The 20,345-nt window shown below is 38.3% G+C and overlaps 1 protein-coding gene and 1 long non-coding RNA gene across 13 annotated transcripts in view; one reads left to right on the top strand and one right to left on the bottom strand.

Annotated features, from left to right (window-relative positions):
- The window catches only part of TSPAN9 (tetraspanin 9), a 133,823-nt gene that overhangs the window by 39,719 nt on the left and 73,759 nt on the right, over nt 1-20,345 (top strand). Inside the window, exon 3 of one of the 12 annotated variants that reach the window (XR_006933103.1) lies at nt 1,776-1,794. The exons of the other annotated variants lie outside the window; for them this stretch is intronic. The gene's annotated coding sequence lies outside the window, so the exon portion shown is untranslated. Of the gene's footprint in view, nt 1-1,775; nt 1,795-20,345 lie in introns of those variants that run through there. 12 annotated transcript variants of the gene reach the window in all.
- LOC124417652 lies at nt 2,774-9,806 on the bottom strand. The gene is made up of 3 exons (XR_006933108.1): nt 8,446-9,806; nt 7,985-8,132; nt 2,774-3,385 (listed from the first exon to the last, which is right to left on the bottom strand). It is a non-coding gene; the product is annotated as an uncharacterized LOC124417652 (long non-coding RNA).

Genomic DNA, 20,345 nt, shown 5'->3' with positions numbered 1-20,345 from the left:
ACAGTTTAAAGTAAAATACTGGTCAGTGGACTTTCTGTTCTTCTCTGTCAGAAAGTGGCAAGGGTATTTCACAACTCTTGGACAATTCTGGACATTTTTCTCTCTTCTAATGCAGTTATTTCATTAAATCCTTTGCTGAGAATAGAGAATGCGGGTCCTTTTGCAGTTTTAGTTCTTTGTCCTCATGCTTTCCTGAGGACAGGGGCTGCAAAACTGAAGATTTGATGGAGTGTAATGCTTGACATTGGTGTTTATCTGCTGTGATAGTGTATCATGCTGACAATGAACACAAAACCAGCCATGCTATTAGAAACTAAAAAGAAAGAGCAGCACTGTGTTTTCTATGAAGAAGGACAAATATTTAAACATTAGAAATGTATTCAGCAGAAATTGAGTAGAAATGTTCCCAGAGGAAAAATATTTAGTGGTTACCATTAAGGGCTGTGTTATGGATATGCTGGGCAAGAGGACTGGGCAAGAGGCGTTCAAGGCCAGGCTGGATGTGGCTCTGGGCAGCCTGGTCTAGTGGTTGGCGACCCTGCCCATAGCAGGGGGGTTGAAACTCGATGATCATTGTGGTCCTGTTCAACCCAGGCCATTCTATGATTCTATGATCTTATTTGTCTGTCTTTAGTTAACACAGTATGATAGACAGATTGGAGAAGGGATGGGTTGTGAATGTTTGAGATGATGTGACTAAAGCACTGTTTTGAAAAAGGAGGTCCTGTTTAGAATAAACAGAAAATAAATTTCTCTGCAAATGACTGTTCAGTTTTATCTACGAGGACGTAATCTCTGGATGATTGCTGCTTCTCTGCTATGAGCAGAATACAGCAGTTACTCAAAAACTCCTCAGCATCATTAAAATAATTTTCTACTTTGTATCTTGCTACTGCTCTTCTCTTTGAGACTGCTATAATTTTGTCTATCATAGAATCATTTGAATTGTAGGGGACCTTTAAAGGTAATCTAGTGCAATGAACAGGGACATCTATAGCTAGATCATGTTCCTCAGAGCCTGGTCCAGCCTGACCCTGAATGTCTCCAAGGCATGGGACATCCACCACATCTCTGGGCAACCTGTTCCAGAGCTTTGTTATCCTTATTGTAAAATAATAATAATAATAAATCCTTATCTCCAATCTAAATCTCCTCTCCTTTACTTTGATAAAGTAGCTAAGGTACTTCTGCTTTTTGCTTCGAACATGCAAGGAGACAAACATCCATTGTCTACCCATATACTTATGAAGGCATAGATTAAAAGTTTATAACATTGTATGTAGAGAGATTTGAACCATTGGGGGTAATACAGAGATGCTCTGCAAGAGGCACAACTGGTCTCTGTTGCCCATTTTTCTGAATAGATATTAATGAAGTGAACACAGTGTGGTGTCACCCCTTCTATAGGTTTAGTTAATGTATTGGTAACAGCTACTGGTCATTGGTTGTGAAATCCATAGATATATTGTCTTTAAGGAAGGTCCCCTAAGTGTGAGTTGTTTGATATCAGAGCTGGTACACATTGATTTCTTATATATAGTAGCAATCCTGAGAGTGGCGTGCTGAAGAAGAGGAAGTGGTGGTAGCAAATACAGTTCCATTAAGTTCTCAGTTACTTTGGTAGCTCACAGTGAGAGCAGGGTCTTGCAGTGTGACCTAGGCAGAAACCAATGAATGTATGGCTCCATTGCACAAAACCTGAGAGTGTTTCTCCACTTTGGGGCTCTTGAAATTCCCCAGTGATGAGGACTGTATGTGTCTACTCTGTGTTTTAGTACTTCGGGAAGGCTGCTCTGTACTGCAGAATGTTTGCTGACGTGAAGGCAGAAATGAATACCTTTGGTGCTCATCTTTGATTTTGTAAGTTGAAGACATCATTGGTTGAAATCTTCATGAGATTTTAAGAAGCTTTGAGGAGTGCAGATGGTGTCTCTCAGTACGTGAATCTTTCTGGATTCTTATTTTTATGGATCTTTCTGTTTCTTATTTTTACTAATCAGGAGAGATTTGCTTTCTTAAGCTGTCTGTGACTTGTTGGCCTTGTGATTTTGATGTATTCCATTCAGGACAGAATGCTCAGCCTTGGTTTTCAACACTTCCTATTCAACAATATTCAACAATAGGTTCCTATTCAACACAACCTATTCAACACTTGGTGTTGAATACCAGTAGTTGAAAGCTCCATCTGGTATGGTTAATATCCACATAAAGTAATGCTGAAATTGCATTTTTATCTTGTGTTTCTTGACCTAGAAGTTATGATTACTTAAATGTACTTTAAACAGTGCATTTAAACTCTGCAAGCACTGATCTGAAAAAAGGTGTTGAAAACACTGCTAGCTTGTTCTGGGGTTGTGGAACACTCATGTGGTTTGTTCTGTGAACAAGGGTTTTTGTATGGACTTATCTTTCTACAAGTTTCGTCAAATCCTGTTTACATGCTTCTGCCAAATAAATACTGCCCAATACTCTACAAATGTGTTCCTTCAGCTTCATTATTTATAAATAATAAAACCTTTTTTTGGCTTAAACATGTGTAAGTCGTTGACAGAAGTTCATAGCAGCTTACGTATAATGTGCTGTGTCTGGCAGTGTTCTTTGAAGAACCGGTGATACTCTGGAAAATCAGCCATGCATTGTGATATTCCCAATAGGAATCTTAAGAGAATAAAACAAAATAACATGTCTTTACTATGCACCAGGGAACTAGGTGCACTAGACTTTAATGTTCTTGTCATTCTTAAGCTGAGCAATTGAATTCTTAGTTATTTGCAGGATATGAAATAATTAATGTGCAGAACTTCTGTGTGTGCCTTCATATGTGGCATTGGTAACTAGTTACAAGGTAAACATTTAGACTGTTGCCAAAGCATTCTAAACAATTGCTTCATAAACAGTTTGAATAAGTGTTTTGAATTCTTTTAAAATTCGGTGTTCTTACTTATTTTCCATGTTGTGTCATTAACTTCTGCTCTGTCAAAATACTAATGGTAGTGTCATCCAAAGTTGGGAAATAACTCTTAACTCCCATGTGGTGTTAGAAAGTGGGCATTCTTTATTCATAACACTGGTGATGAACGTCCTGGACCAAGCCAAGTGCATCAGGTGGAAGTCAGATACATCATTTATACATTCAGAGTATACATATGCAACACAACTTAACATATTAATTACTTTTCTGGGAACTCAGTGAATATATGTTAATTTCACTTGAGTGTGTGCAAAACAGCCCTCTGGTGGTCCACTTGAGTGTGTACAAAACAGCCCTCTGGTGGTTATCAGTGGTCCCAAGACCCCCGTTCTTCATCATTCTTCGTCTTCCTCCTCTTGACTGTCAGATGACCCTTTTTGATTTTCTGACCAAGAACGGTTTTCACAGTTGGTTCTGCAAGGATAAGCACTTCTGTCAGTTAGTCCCTCTCTGTCTGGTTCCATTCTTTGTTTGATGTATGACCACCAAAGTCAGCATGACTCTCAAAGATAAGACCTGTTTATTGTTAGTTTCCTAAAGCTTACATTAGCCTAACCATTATTACTGGCTGTTAAATTTTAACCTTTACTAATTGTGACTTCTATCTATGAGTTAATTAATTTTATTGATATCAGTAGAATCGCTCACTCAATCTGCAGCACCATTTCCAAGGAAAGAAAAGCAAGGAAAGGCAGATTTTGTCCATGTCATTCACTTACAAATAAGTCCCTGCAGAATAATAGGGCCATTGTCATTGGCTTTTTTTCCCCCATCACTAAATAGTTAGAGATTTCACATAAGTTTAAGATCCCTTTAGCTGGGTACTTTTTTGTGAGAAGTCTGTATTATATTACATGTTTCTAGCTGCTGGCTCATATTTCTGAAGTAGGAGAAGTAGGATTTTTCTGATTACAAGCTCAAGTTTGAATTTCCAGCCCCACTGCGTGCCCCTTCAAACCTGCTGGCTACACCAGGCTTGTGGATTTGTTAATGTTCAAACTACGTTCTTACCATTCTTTTCTCACAGGAAAATATCTGTAACTGACCATCTAAAATTCCTTTCTCTGCTGGATTTCCTGTTACCCTCAGGAACATTTGTGCCTTCTTTATTTTGAATATTAGTATACCTCTTAAAAATAACCAGCTTGGGGAATGGTGATAGATCAGTGCCATTTGGGTAAAGGAACATCTGTTGAAGTATGTAATTCCTACCTCATTTTAAAAGTATACAGTGTCACTTTATTTTTGCTTGCGTTCTGTAAGTATTTTATTTCTAGTTTTTATTCATAAAACAGCATTATTGCAGCACTAGCTTTTTTTGTTGTTTAATTCATGTGGCATTAGTTTCATTAAGGTTTGGTGCTTGATCTCACAAAGATTTTCTTTTTATTCCTAAAGTTTTCATCCATAAAGCTTGGTGTCAACAATTGTTACATTCTGGTGTATTTTGGAGTGAAAAAAAAAAAAAGTCCAATGTAAGTAGAAAAAAAAAGCAACAAACCTCCAACTGTTAACCAGGGTATAAGCTAGTTGTAATCTTGATTGAATTTGAAATTTTCTTCAACTTCAAGACAAACTAAAAATAAGACTTAATAGATTCGTCACTTTTCTTCTATTATTCCTGAAATTACTCTTATCGCTTCTTTTGATTCGAAATAGATAAGGAAGGCTGTCATTACAGCTGTGTTTAGGCCAACAGTTTCAAACTTGCACATTTAAAATATAGACTTGAATATATGTCCATCTTTTTCATTAAAATATACTTTTAACAGACTTGTGAGTTATTGTTAGTTCTAAAATTTGAGGTTAAATATGAATTCCAGAATTCTAGCAAACAAATTTCAGAAGTTAAGATTTGTAATTTTGAATGGTAATAATTAATCCAATTCTAATTATGATTGGGAAGTGAGGTTTCTATGTCTATTTGAAGAGTTCCTGCTTGATATTCTTATTTGTTAATTTCTTTCAAAAAAAAAAAAAAATCACGAAAAATTATTTGTTACTCCGTTTAAAAAACTTGATAGGACGTGGCAGAAATGCCAAAATTGTTCACATTCATCATGGATATTAATCTTGAACCTCCAATGTCTTTTTGTGATTTTTGTTTCTTTTTAAGTGATGTCAAAAGTGTTTAAAAATTAAATAGCTAAGCTTACTACTCCAACTTATTTCTGTGAATAATTGATACCAAAACATTTCTTAGAAGTTCTATCCTGTGCTACTTTGACTGTCATTTGCTTTCTCCTATTGGGTAGCCTATTAGATTTTAGAAGAATCCTGTCAACAGCAAAGATAAAACAGCTAAGGTAAACCTGAGCCCTGTTGAAACTGTTCCTGTAGTTCACAGAATCACAGCATGGTTAAGGTTGGCTGAGGCCTTTGAGTGCATCTGGTCTGACCCTGCTCAAGTATGGATGCCTAGAACAGGTTTCCCAGGCACATGTCCAGGTGGCTTCTGAAGATCTCCAAGGAGGAGACTCCACAGCCTCTCTACGCAACCTGTGCTAGTGCTCAGTCACCTATATAGCAAATGAAGAAAGTGATAGAGTCATTGAAGTTGGAAAAGACCTCTAAGATTGTCTAGTCCAGCTGTCACCTACCATCAATAGTGTCCACTAAACCATGTCCCTAAGTACTTCATCTATCCTTTCCTCACCTCCAGAGACACTGACTCCACCACCTCCCTGGGTAGCCTGTTCTGATGCATAGCCACACTTTCTGAGAAGAAATTCTTCCTAATATACAATCTGAACCTAGCTTGGCACAACTTGAAGCCATTCTCTCTTGTCCTGTTGCTGTGTCATAGTGTTATGATTTTTGGTTATCAGTATTCCACATCACAACATCATGCAGTGTACTGGGAGTTAAGGAGCAAATGCTTTAGTTCCGGGTACCTGTCTGGAAGAGAAGAAGAACTACGTTCCCCAAGAGCCTTTTCGAGTACTGTTATCATTCCTGCTCAAGGGAACAGATATAAGGGCGCAGGTCATCTGACTTGTCCCTCTTCTCGTCTCGCCGTGTTCCCTGTCGGATCAGCTCGCTACTGCTGCACCCGACTGCACGCAAGGCTTCAGTATTAGCGTAAGGACTTTGGCTCTCGGACAACCTTTCTCTCAATTACTGTTGATTTATATTGTATTATAGTGTGTTATCTTACATTCCGATACTATATTTAGTAAATTAGTTTGTTTCTCCTCAGATTGCTGCCGCAATCTGTTTTTAATTATTTTGGGGTTTGTTTTTAATTGTTTTTAATTATTTTGGGGTCCCCTGTTTCCCTTCCTGGAGGCGCGGATTTTGCGAAATCCCTCCGCCCCACTAGTCGCGGAACCAGGCCGGACCAGCCCTTAAACCGTTGACATGCTGTTACCAGGGAAAAGAGGCTGACCTCACCACAGCCTCCTTTCAGGTAGTTACAGAGGGTGATAAAGTTTCCCCTGAGCCCTGTCTTCTCCAGACTAAATAATCCCAGTTCCCTCAATCATTCCTTATAAAACTTGTGCTCCAGACCCTTCACAGCTCTGTTGCCCTTCTCTGGACATGCTCCAGGGCTTTGATGTTCTTTTTATAGTGAGGGAGCCCAAAACTGAGCACTGTATTCACTTCCTGTTAGATGGAACCTCATTTGTTGCAAGTTTCTAAGTAACTATTTCCCTAGTTACTACAATATCTTTAAGTATTGCTGCATGAATCAGTCAGCAAATTAGTTAGGATCTTCTAGTACTGTGCCTGGAGCAAGAAAAAAATGGGATTGTGTCCTCCTTTAAGAAGGTGCTGTCAATGTGCTAGCTTCTAGCTGTGTTGTAGCTGTATCCAAAGGTGTCTTAGGAGTGTATGCAGAAAGTGTTTCATTATCTATACTCTGAGGATATGACAGTTCTTGCCTTTCTACGCAGTTGGCTGCCTGGGTTGAATGAAAGCATTATCCTATGCTTTGTCTGCTGCAAGTGGAAGGGTGGGATATCTGCAGCTGTTGGGAAGTCCTGTGCGTGGAAAATCATAGTGTTCTTATAAGCACTACCTTATGAATTTCTAGTTGTCGTATCATCCCTGAGGGTTAGATGCCTTATATGTGAAGATGAATATATTGTAACTGTATACTTATTGGATGTGGGATTACAATGTGTAGACAGGCATATGCAACAAATACGATGCGATATAAGTACTTTGTTTAAGGCAAAGTCCTCTTGCTCTGATTGGGTAGTAGTTTGGACTTGATTGAATCTTATTTTTTTTTTTAATTCTGATAATTTATATTTAGTTTAATTGCAAAAGGCTTGGTGACAGGACTATTATGAATGTAATAAATTTTCATCTGGGTACTTTATAATACAAAGCATTTTCATGAGCTGTCAAGTTTTGTACAAGCTGTATTACAATACAGAATATATAGGAGCATATGATTTATGCCAAAGGTATTGTAACATTGAATAAATTTAGGCTTTTATTCTGCAGAATAAAATACCACATTCATACATTAAAATAATTATAGAATGCTGGCAATGCAGTGCCATTTAAGAAAATGAATGACTGAATGTGAAGTCTGTTGTTTGAAATAAAATAATGCTGCTATATTTAGAAGAGAAAAAAAAAAAAGACAACCCTGCACAAGAAGTTGAAATGCTGCTGAATGATAGATCATAACATTGGAATTGAAAGTGAACATATTTGTGGAAAAAATGTCTTGTTTTTACATCTTTTCATTAACATGCCCTCACGTTATAGAAAAAGCCTTTGCAGCTGTTGATATTTGGTGAGATCTCTGTTGCTGTTGACTTTTCACGTTGACAGTATAAAGCTGTGGGCAGTAGTCTGATCTGAACTGACAGACTGTGAAACCTGCTTTCATTACTTGTACTCAGTGGCAATGTATGGATTCTTTGAATGGGAAAAAGTCATTAAAAAAATCCTGATGCAGTGGCACTCAGAAATACTGAAGTATTAGGCGTTGCGTGTATACATAGTACCATGTGTTGTATGCCTGATGGTTAGTGCTTTGGTGTGAGTACTCACCCACAACTTGAACTTGGAACCCAAGACTGTTTTTCTGCGTTGTTTCTGTAAATCAGTTTCCTCCATGGCATCTATAGGACCGCTGCGGGGACACGTTTGTGCTGAAGGAATCTGGACTGCTTTCACTTAGGCATGTTGTTTGTAAGACCTGTAGAGAAGGAGGAGTTCAGGAAAGCACTAACAGGCTATTGGCATAGAAGAGGTCGATTCTGTCATCCTCCCTCTTGAAAACCGGTTAGGTTGGATTTACCAGCAAAGTATTACACTTAGCTTTATCTGAAAAATCTAGATGTAAAACATTATTAAGCTATGAAAAAGTCTTAAGGAAACAGCAACAAAAAAGAAGCTATGTCTGCTATGAAGAACAGCCTGAAAAGACAGTCTGGAATCCAAGAACTTGGATAGTCAGTAGACAAGGCAAAGAAGTAATGCTGAGAGATGACCTCTTTTAAGCTACATACCAAGCTTGTGTCAAATGGAGAAGTAGCATCCAGCACTCAGGAGTCCTTTCCTTATGCAGTACTGTGTCTTGTTAGGCTGTAATCAGCATTGCTTATCTATTAATAGCCTACAGCTGTGTGGCACTCATGTGTGATGAGGTTTGGTGTTGTCCAAATGGAATCCAATGGAAGCAGTGCAGTTGAGAAAAGGGAGAGAGTCTGGGAGGAAGATGCCTGCTTTGGTGTTGATACAAGTTGCAGCTTGAAAGACCCTTAATAGATAACCTTGTAGTTTGTTAAGATGATGGGAAGGGTCTGTGTCATTGTATTGAATAGATAACGAAGATTTCCTAAACTTTGTATAAATAAGGAAGGTTCCACAAGTCTTTGTATGGAATACCTCTGGGAAGACCTCTGAACGTATATTTGCACCTTTTTGTGCAAGATGTGCATGACAGGAGGAGAGTATCTCCCACGCATTCAGCACATTTAAGAATGCCTACTTACTGACACTCCTACTCTAGTCTCAGGGACTTTCTTGACTGGCTGCTTGGTATAAATGCTGTAAACATTTTGTGCTACTACTCCTTGACTTCTTGTGCAACCCTTAAAAGAGCCCTTAGTGTGACTACAATGTTTATCAAACAACTATGATGTATCACAAGTAGTTTCCCGTCAGCTGTTTCTTACTCATCAACATGGAAAGATATGGTAAAAAGTGCAGAAGGGGAGAAATAACTGATAAATAGCTGAACAGCATCTACTATCAGTTCTTTATAGGTCAGTATGACTGACACTGACAAAAAATATGCCAGTCATTCCAGAAATTTTTTTAAGAGCTCACACACTTGATATTTGATGTGACCATTCTAAGTGAAGTCGTAATATGTCTTACAGTTTCTTATTTTATTTTATATGTGTGTACATATATGCGTATATACACTTCATATAAGATCTTCAGTTTTATTTCTTTTATTATTCTGAGCATTCTAAGATTCTTTTTATAATAAAAATAAACCTAAACTATTTATGTTTTATAGTCACCTATAAAGAGGAGTGATTATACAAACATATACTGGTGCCCCATTGTACCAACCTTACAGGAAAACTACTTCTAGTAATCAATAGCTAATGTGAAGATAGTAATTTATTTGTCTTCAATACATTTAAGTAAGTTGTGTGAACTTAGTCTTTTGTGAAACTGTGCTGTATTCTTATAAGATAGTTTTAATTCCAACTCTGTTAAAACAAGTGGAAGAACTGTATGAAGCTTGACTATTGCAATAGTGACCTATAAAGAGGGAAAAAGCGTCGAGCTTCTTCATAGATTTTTCTGTTGTCTGTGCTGCTTAAAAAAGCTTAAAAGCTTATCTCCGTATTTTTGCCACCTTAAACTCATCTAGCTAAACTTTGAAAGACCTTTATACTAACTGGAGAATAGTAGAATCTCATCTATCCACGTACATAAACTTAGAAATAAATTATTTTTAAAGATCTCTTTGTTTGTTTGTTTGTTTTGTATCAATGTAATTTTATCACTTTCTGAATTCTAGAAGAAATTCAAGGATGGAAGAACCACAGATCCATAGCAGGATCATTCATTTTCAGAAAATGGAAAAACAAACTTCATCATTCTGATATATTATAGAGGTTCAAAACATGTTAAGTAAAATCCTTCTCCGCTTTTTTTTTTTTTTTTTTTTTTGTACAGTTTTAAGTTGAATGTGGCTAAAAATCTGGAACTGAGTTAAAACTGTGGAAGTGTGTTGCTTAGTTACATAAAGCTACATTAATTGTTCTGAGTCTTAAAGACAAATATATTTACAAACATGCTTTGCAATTAAAATAACTATTCTAAATAAAGACCCAAGTACCTGTAGTATGATAAGCTTCATTTGTTCTGTTGTGTTAAAAGTATGAACAAGAACCTGTGTAATGTTTTTCGTAGAAATGAAAACAATTCTTTTTTTTTAATGTCACTTCATATGAAGTGATGATGGAGCTGAACTAGTTGCTTAGACTGGAATGAAAGCAGTAGCCTCTTGAAAACATTGCTGCTATCACAGGTGATATCACTTCAATTCTATACTTTGTTTAACAGAAGAACTAGAATACTTTATATGTTTATCTAATTAAAAACATTTTAGTATCTTGGTGTTTCTAAGACTTTAGAAATTGTCATAATTTGGAATTTTTATTTATTTAATTTTATATGAGAAATATCTCATATACTTGCTGGTATTCCTGGCTTTTTAAAAAGCATTCTTTTACTTATTTTTTTATTCTTTGGAAATGGCATAGTTTGTATTTATTAAAATGAAGCAATCACCCTCCAAGTTGTTCACCCTGCTTTAGAGAATTCATTTTCCTTCAGTTGCTTTGCACACATCAGCTATTTAATTTTTCATTTTTAATAAATCATCATGTAAAGTCAATTATAATATTGATGTCACTTTTTGCTACAAGATAAACAAAGATATGGGATGCTGTTAATTCTTGCAAGATCTGGTGTAAAAATGCTGAAATGTATTTTTAGTTGCTGCGCCAGACTGTTGGAGAGGCTAGTTTCCCAGCAGGGTTTCAGTTTCAGAACGAAAAAGACACATGAATCAAGCAGTCCCTGCACTGCCATGTTGCAGCAGAATCCCATAAAGTGTGGTATCCATTTGTAATTCAAAACTTCAAGAGGGATCCAGCTGAAGCAGTGGAGGTCCTACTTTTGCCATTTATAGAGCAGCTGCCTGGGCACTGTGCCATTCATCAGAGGCAGTACATATTCCGTCTCAATCCTGCTGTGATTCCCTTCCCTCTCTCCTGTTTCAAATGCTCTCTTAATTTTTATCAGAGGAAATGAAACTGATGTTGCTCATTCTGAACATGCCAGGGTTATTCTTCCACGTTCACCCCACTGAAGGTTTATTACTGCTTTTCTCCTGATTGCTCCCTTTTGGCGCTCAAATAACTGTGCACTTTATTGTAATTACAAGAAAAAGACTACTCCAAGCAAAAATAAATAAATAAATATTCATGTCCTTTTACTCTGAGCTGTATTGCTTTACTACTAATCCAGTCATATATATATAATCCTTATAATATGTATATATAAGTGTGTATGCATTTATTTAAATATGTTAATTATGTAAGATATTTGTATATTTATAAAAATGTTTTGGAAATGAAGACCATAAAATACAACCAGCTTTGATCAGTCTCAGTTACAGTAGCCATGAGATCCTATCCTTGGAATCAAAGTAGAGGTTTGTAACTTAATTTTCATTGCTATATGTTAAAAATGGTTTGGGAGGTTTTTGTTACCACATTTTGTGAGAAGCTATAGGTAAAAGCATGAATATATAAAACTTCCATCTGTCTTCTGAAAAAAATGAGAAAATCCACAACTTGTCATCGTGATCATCATGAAATAAACCTCAGGGACCTCTGTACAAGAGCACCTGTGAGAGGGAATGAATACCTGATGGGTGGTCTTTCCATCATGGAATGCTTGTCTCTTTCTCTAATAAAAGCCTTATTGTTGTGAGAAGGCTGATGAGCATTGAGATGAAGTCCTAAGGTATAAGAAAACTTTAAATTTTAATATATACTGTGGTGTATTCAGTTTGTTTAAAGCTTACTCCAGAAGTTTCCTTTGTGATCTTAGTGGCTATATACTGAAGTAACAAACTGCAGTATTAAAATAGATGTGGAAGTAATGTTGACTAAATGTAATAATAAATCTTAATGGATGAAAGAGCCTGAGTTACTTCTGCTCAAGATGAGAATCTGCATGTAGAAACTTGAAGACAGTGCTCTGAATTGCTTTTAAACCTTCTGAGTTGTAGAGCACTGCAGCTTGCTTTTTCTTGCTAGCTGTGCCCCTTTAGGCCTTTCCCTTACATCCAGCCTTCTACAGTGTTTAAGGAAGAAAGTTTGAAAGGGTGGTTTACATGTGTGTAGTGATCTGTAATTGTCTCTGTCATATCTGTATCATTGGTCTGAAAGCTGCTGCCATCTGGTAGTTTTTTGGGGGGCTGAGAGAAATGAGTTCCTGTTCAGGCTTTAGTGGGTAGACACTTTTGCTACAGAATAGCAATCTCACTGTTTACTCCCTGTTGGTAGTGTCAGCACAGATTATGGATCAGAAAAAGCTCAGGTAACATAAATTCCAAGGAATTGGAACATAGCTTTGAACATTTTGTTTTGGTGCAGAGAAAGTGATAGTGATTCAGGACTGAATGTAAGGAAGAGAGAGGCTACAGACTATGTACAAACACAATGTTATTTTCATGTGACATGGTATTATTAGCAAATGCAATGAAATCAATAATGAGAATAAACCACAATAATTTTACTTACTAATGAGGAAACTGAGAGAGCATTACTGAGGTTGCAGAAGTTAAGCACTGACAAAAAGTAAAAAGCAGAGGAGGTTTTGTGTTCCTAACACCAATGAAAGTACAGTCATGGAACTGATTGGATGAAGAAGGTGCAGAATCTCCAGCCTTGAAAGTTTTTAGGAGCATGTATTACGCAAGTTTTTTCTGTATTTGTGTGGAGAATACAGTCCTGGACAGTAATTAGATTTTTCTGAAATTTTTGTGAGGTCCAGAAGACACAGAGATGTGAGACTAATGTATTTCTTCTGCTGGTTTCCTTGGTAGTGGTTACATAACATCTCTTCTGTTTCCCACATGTGAGTGTAGGTGTAGCATGCAGCGTCTGGCAGGACTGGAACTGGCATACAGATTCTTGCTGAGCAACTGACTCTATCTTTTGATACTCCTTTTGGAGAGATGGGCATACTATGTGAATTCTTGAATCCTACTTTTCTGTGAGTCTAATTTTGTGAAAGTTAGGTGAATCATAAGCTTAAGGTAACTTGCATGACTTTAGTTCATTTGCCTCATGTGGGTTCATGGTGATGCCACTTTTCAGTGAGATCACAGAGCTGTTCCCTTGAGATGTTGCTTTATATTGTCTTCAAGGGGCTTGTGCTGCTTCGTGCAGCCAGGGAACACCTATCCAGTCCTTTGCTTTTTCTAATTTTTTAATTAGTGTGTGCTGTTCAAACTTTGCTCTAAAAATGGCTTGCATTGACCTTATTGTGATGATATTGGAATGCTTCAAACTTTTAGGATATGAGGAGCACTCATTTGTGCACTCTTTTACATATGGAAATTCAGGGACTCTATTGATTATGAGATAGCTTTATTGTACTTTTGTTGTTATTTACTCTAAAGGATAGAATGTGTCTATTTGTTATTAGTTATAGGCATAAATGAAAGCCCAAACATATACTTTATAAGGCATAGAAGTAGGTATGTGTTATATACTTTATATATAATATGATTCATAGACTTCTAATTCTGCTCTGTGACATTGGTAGGAATTTATTCAGCATGTATTTCTTCTGATTTTGGCAATAGGTGTGTTCTCAAAAGCATTCAAGCAACAAAACTTTAAAACTGCTAAGAATGTATTTTGTTGATTCAAAATATTTTGTTCACTGTTTGACTTTTGTTTTCTTTCCCATCAGAAAAGAAACAAACAAAAAAACCTAAAACCAAAAACTTCAGGGTTTGATTTAGATAAGTTACTCTTCATTTCAGGATCCTAAACACAAATTTGTGGAATTCTGAACTTTTTACCTGTGGTTCTGTTACAGGACAGGTGCCTCTGACTGGGGAAAGTTGGTTTTCTTATATGCCTGTCAGTTTAATGACTTTAAGTTATCACCTCCTTTGTCTCCTAGGATACCAGCTCTGCAAAGAAAGCTTCAAGTAGCAGGTTCCAGTTGTTGGAATAGGCACCTCTTCAATCATGACAATCCTAAATTCTGTTTCCTGCTCCTTTGAGAAGCTTCCTGTTCAAGCTTTAACAATTGGTATCCCTTTGCTTAGCCATAAAATGGGATATATCCTGCTGCACAAGAATATCCACTGAGTGAATCTTCCAAGAATAGGAACATTTAGGCTGTAATTGCAGAGCATTTTAAGTTTAACTTAAATTGTGATTGCTGGGATTGACCGTTGCCCTCCCTTTCCCCTGTGCATGTTTTCATTATCGTGCTAGTACCTTATGGAGCTACTCTGATCAGTTTCGTGATATTGTATTTCACGGGAACAGTTTTCAGTCAGTGCATTTTCTTGAAATGGCTTACTGAATGGGTACATAGGTTGCTCTGAAAGTAATGCCTCTTATTTATTTCCATGGAAACTACAACAGGTGCAAGTAGCACAGTAACACTGTTTGACAGAACATTTTCTCAGCTACATATCACTATCGGTCACCACCAATTTGCATGGATAAGCTGATTGAGATGCTCTTCATTTCATGGTGTGACGGTTTTGTATGGCCATCTGGAACAAGGTTTGTCTTTCATGTTACTGTCACCATTGCTGAAACAGACCACCTGTCGCCTCACTGTGATAACATTTACTCTTACGTTCTCCATAAATGTTAAGCAAGCATCAATAAATGTCAGTGGGTACATGTTTTTCTGCATGGAGGAATTCACTGACACACCTTTATTTCATATGCATTTCTGTGTCAGATGCTATTTTGTCAGACTTCCCCTCTGTTGCTGTCTGTCTCACAACAACAGAGTGTAGCAGGATATTGGTAGGAAGGTTCAACTTCTACTGCCATACCACCAACATCTACCTCTGATGTGGTGGGACAACGTAGTAAAATAGATGGCTTAATTTCAGAGCAGCCCTCATACTCATGACTCCACCTGAGAGGTGTGGGATGCTACAGGAAAAGTGAGAAGACAGGGGAACTCAGGAGCTTGAATTTGTGACTGATTACTTTAAGCTGCTAACCCCCTGCAGCCTAGGAAGAAACTCCAGTGTTAACCATGAGATGATTGTGTTGACTGAATACCTACATACAGACTAGTACAAAGAAGCCTTGTTCTCCACAGACATGGTATAAAGGTCCTTCTTGATTGAAAGCTTTCTTCTTAAAAAGCCTTTGCAATGCCATCTTCACCTTTTCCTGATAGTGGGCTGATTTGGAGGACTGTGACTGTGGCAGCAAACTCCCAGCCAGTCCTGAGCATGTGGGGGATTTGCTGCTCAGTTGCCTGCATGTAAATCTATGGGGACTGTTGTGATTCATCTGAGGGATATCGAAGAACTGGCTTATGTCATCACAAGACCTCTCCCAATTAATTTTCAATGGACTTGGGAATCTGGAGAGGATCCAGATGACCAGAAGGTGGAAAACATTTTTCAAGAATTTTCAAGAAGGGCAATAAAGAAGACTCTTCTAATAACAGGCTAGCGAATCTCACTTCAGTGATTGGCAAATTTGTGGAGATCATTCTGGGATAGTGAAGAACACCTGAAAGACAATGCAGTCATTGATCTCAGCCAACACAATTTGGGGAAAGTCCCGTTATTGGACTTAATTTCCTTTTATGACAAGGTTACCCAGCTTAATTTATCAAGGGAAGTCAGTTGATGTAATCTTCTTGGATTTCAACAAAGCTTTCCATACTGTTTCTCACAGTATCCTTCTGGAAAAAAAAAGAAAATTACAGCATACAGGTAGACAGAAACATAATGTGATAAGTAAACAGTTGGCTCACAGGTCAGGCTCAAATTGTTATTGAAAATGGGGTTACACCAGGCTGTCAGCCAGCCAGTAGGTTTCCTGAGGTCTCCATTTTAGGGCCAGTCCTCTTTACCGTTTTCATTAATGACTTGGATATAGCATTTGAAGGTACACTAAGTAAGTTTGCAGACAGCAAAAAATTACCAGAAGGTGTTGACTCCCTTGATGGCAGAGTGGCTTTGCAGAGAGATCATGACAATTTAGAGGGCTGGACTGTTACTAACTGTGTGAAGCTTAACAATAGCAAGTGCCAGATTCTGCATCTAGAATGCAAACCAAAAATATGCACATACTGGGGGACAAGCATTTGGAGGGATCTGCAGATTCTGGTTGATGTCAAGTTGAGTGTGAGTCAGCAGTGTGTTTTGGCAGCCAAAAGGGCCAAGAATATCCTGGAGTGCATCAGGCACAGCACTGCCAGCTGGTTGAGTGAAGGGTTTGTCCCTCTCTGTGCTGTACTGGTGCAGCCTCACCTCAAGCACTGTATGCAGTTATGGCTACCACAAAATGAGGAGATAAAACTATGAGAGTGTGTCCAGAGGAGGGTATGAAGATGGCTAAGGATCTAGAGGGCAAGACAAATGAGAGTGGCTAAGATTACTTGGTTTGTTCAGCCTAGAGAAGAGGAGGATGAAGGAAGGCCTCATGGTGGACTAAAGCATCCTCAGGAGAGAAGCAGAAGGGCAGATGTCGATCTCTTTGGTACCAGCAATAGGACTTGAGCGAACATCATGAAACTACACTGCGGAGGTTTGCATTGGGTATTAGGAAAAGATTCTTTGTTGAGAGTGGCCAGATGCTGGAAGAGGCTCCCCAGGGCTGTGGTCATGGCATGAAGACTTCTGGAATTCCAGAAGCATTTGGGCAATGCTCTCAAACATAGGATTTGATTTTTGATTGGGTGGTTCTGTGTGGAGCTGAGAGTTGGATTCAGTGATCCTTATAGATCTCTCCCAACTCAGTATATTCTATGAATGTTGGTACAGAATAAAAAAGTAAAATTTTTAGAATGTACTAGTAATTAGAGAAATTTTGATCCTCCAACCACAATCCACATTCCATGCAGCTTGTTCATGAATGTACCTTTCAGTCTTGTCTCTTGCTATTACCCTGCTATATAATTCTTAGATTTGTCTCTGAACCCTAACATAGTTGGTCTTCCTTTGTCTTAGTCCCTGTCCTGTGGAGAGCAAACTCTGTCATGTTGCTCTTAACCTGTAGAAAGTTTCTTTGCCTCTTTTTTTTTTTCCATGATACAGCAATAATAAGAACAAAAGTGTGTGTGGAGAGACCAAAAACAGTATACATATGTCTCTCTGAAAGTAATGCTTCCTATTTATTTCCACAAAAACTACAACAGATACCTAGAGAGCAGAAATGCTATTTGATAGAGCAGATTCTCAGCTACAAACACTATTTTTCTACATAGTCACCAGCATTAGCTTTGAATTTTCACCAGCAATGAACAAGGGCCTACATGTGCTCATAAAAATCTGCATTGCAATCTGGAATGTGGCTTTTCATTCACATCGCTGTGACCATTGGCTGAAATGCAGGACCTACTGCCTCACTGTGACAACATCCACTCTTTGGTCTCTGTAAGTGTTCAGCAAGTGTCAATGAATGTCAGTGGATACCATTTGTTTCTGTATGGAAGATTAAATTACGCACTCTTGCTTCATATTCACTTCCATGTCAGACGCTGCTTTTTTAGACTTCCCCTCTGCTGCCACCTGTTGCATGGCAACAAAATGTAATGGAACATTGGTGGGAAGGTTCAACCTCTACTGCCATATCACCAACATCTGCCTCTGACATGTTAGGCCAACGTAACAAAGCAAGAGGCATTGCTTTTGGAGCAGCCCTCATATTTTTGTTTGTGTTTGTGTCTAGTGTACAGAGAAGGAGACTTAGTAGCAAGTGTCCAGATGTTCTCTCTGTGAAGGTGTGGGGGAGTGTGTTGATAATGCATGATTTCATTGAAAAGTAAGTATTTTTGAAAGATGTTTCACAAGAAACGAATCCCAGGGAAAAGTTTCTCTGGGACTGTACATTTATTTGTGTAGTGTCTCTGGCAGCATATATAAAAATATTGTTAGTTTTGTATACTGTAAGTCATGTATAGTGTAATATTTGTATATATGTGCACTATAATTTCAATGTAGGTGGAATATGAATGTTTAAAAGGAAGTTCTTAATTTTAAAATTAATGTTTCACAAAAGACTTACGCTAATTTAATGAATTTGCAGTGTGTTCATCATAACTTATGTTCCCTGCCCCAGCTTCCCTTGATTGATTCTTTGGGAGAAATAAGTTCAGTGTTAGAGAACAGTGCTCTCTTGATCTCCTCATTCACATGAAATTTCAGAGGTTTCTGTTAGGCTATATGATTGGAGGCTTGCAAAGACTTATGAGCAGAGGAGTGATGACAGTGAGGGAGCCCCACTTACCTAAACTAGTGCTAAGGGAACACTTCAATGTAGCTCCTCTCCCAGGCTGTTGTAGAGTAGTGATCAGCCTAGGTAGGAAGCCTATGAAGATGAAGTCTGGATCTGATATTGAAGAGACCGGAGGATCTGAGAGTCAGCTGCCGGAGGAATGTGGAGACAATAGTAAGACCAGTGTTCTGCCTGACTCATCAAACAACTATCGCAAGCAGATGATCTCTTGTGATTGAGGGAACTTGTTTATACTTATGGTTTGTACAGCAAATTGGCCTTTGTCTCATAACAACTCTTAGATATTTGCAGATAGAGGGTTTTTTTCTTCATTTTTTTTCAAGCCATTCTATTTGGTAAGTGAGCTGGCTGGGCTGATCAGTAGACCATTAAACTTGATTCAGTGAGGGAAGGGGATGGACACATCTGTGGCAGAGAAGAGCCAGGAAACACTGTCGCTTTAGGAAGCAGCAGGAAAAAACTCAGATTTGTCCCAGAAGAATTCAGGACACTATTAGAAAACTATGACCTAATTACTATCACAGAAATGTGATGAGATGAACTGCACAACTGGAGCATGACGATTATGGGCTACAAACTTTTCAAAAGAGGTAGGCAGGGCAGGATGGATAGGGGAGCAGACCTTGGTGTTAAGAAATAGATTGCAAAGAGCTGCCTCAGAGAAACTGCCATGATCAGGTTGAGAGCTTGTGGGTAAAAGTCAGGGACCAGACCAGTAAGAAACATCTGGTGGTCAAGGTCTACTACAGACAGCCTGATCAAGGGTAGTATGTTGACCAGGCCATCTTGATTCAGCTATAAGAGGTGTCATGCTTGCAGGCCCTCATCCTAATACAGGATTTCAGCCACCCAGATATCTGTTGGGAAAGAACACTGTAAGCTGCAAGTAATCCAGGAGACTCCTGGAGTGCGCTGGAGGATAACTTTCTGGTCCACTTATTAGACAAATCAACTGGAGGAGAAGCGTTTCTGGACCTGGTGCTCAACAGTGCAGATGAACACAGTCTTCCAGGGGTGACCTCACCACTGCTGAAGCGTCATCTACCTTGACATGGTGGAGATACTTTGCCTAATGCAGCTCAGGATGCTCTTAGTCTTGTATACTGTAAGGGGATATTCCTGTGTCGTGTTCAACTTGATGTCCACCAGGGCTCCTAAATGCTTTTCTTCCAAGGTGCTGTCCAGCTGGTGGGTTCCTAGCATGTACTTGGGGTGTTTGGGGTTGTTCATCTCCAGTTGCAGCACTTTGCAGTTCTCCTTACTAAACTTTATATGATTCCTGTTCACAGGAGGACAAATAAGTCACATGGAAAAGGAGTGAAAAGGAAATAAAATTTGCTAGCTTGCACTTGATGACCCGGATAAAAATCTTTGCAGCAATAAAGACCAAATGTGTACTGGTCTGGAACATTCTGTCCAGTGTTAGGTCTAAGATGCTAACAAGCAAATTCAAAGAAGAATTAAGATAAACAGAATTATGATCCTCAGAGCACAAAAATAACACAAAGGGGATGATAGATATGAAAGGGGAAAATAAAATGAAATTTAATTTGGAGAACTGTTAAATCAGCAGCATATATGTTTCAGAGAGCATATGCACTAAACAGAAGCAGAGAGAGAGGCGCTTAGAAGACAAATTTCTGGTGCTGAAAATGGTAGTTAATGTCCTAGAACCCTTTCTGAGCAGCAGACTTAGTGTTGCTAATGCTGTTAGGTAAGGACACTTTTAAACTGTTGCATATACCATTAGGCTTCAACAATAAACTGTTCACAGAAATTGGTTACAGAAAAGTTTGTCCTATTGCATGAGTCAGTGCACCCTCTGTGAGCTCTTTGGAGGTACT

This window comes from Gallus gallus, chromosome 1 (genome assembly GCF_016699485.2).
Source record: "Gallus gallus isolate bGalGal1 chromosome 1, bGalGal1.mat.broiler.GRCg7b, whole genome shotgun sequence".
NCBI classification, from domain to species: domain Eukaryota; kingdom Metazoa; phylum Chordata; class Aves; order Galliformes; family Phasianidae; genus Gallus; species Gallus gallus.
This window is presented reverse-complemented; position numbering and strand designations above follow the sequence as displayed.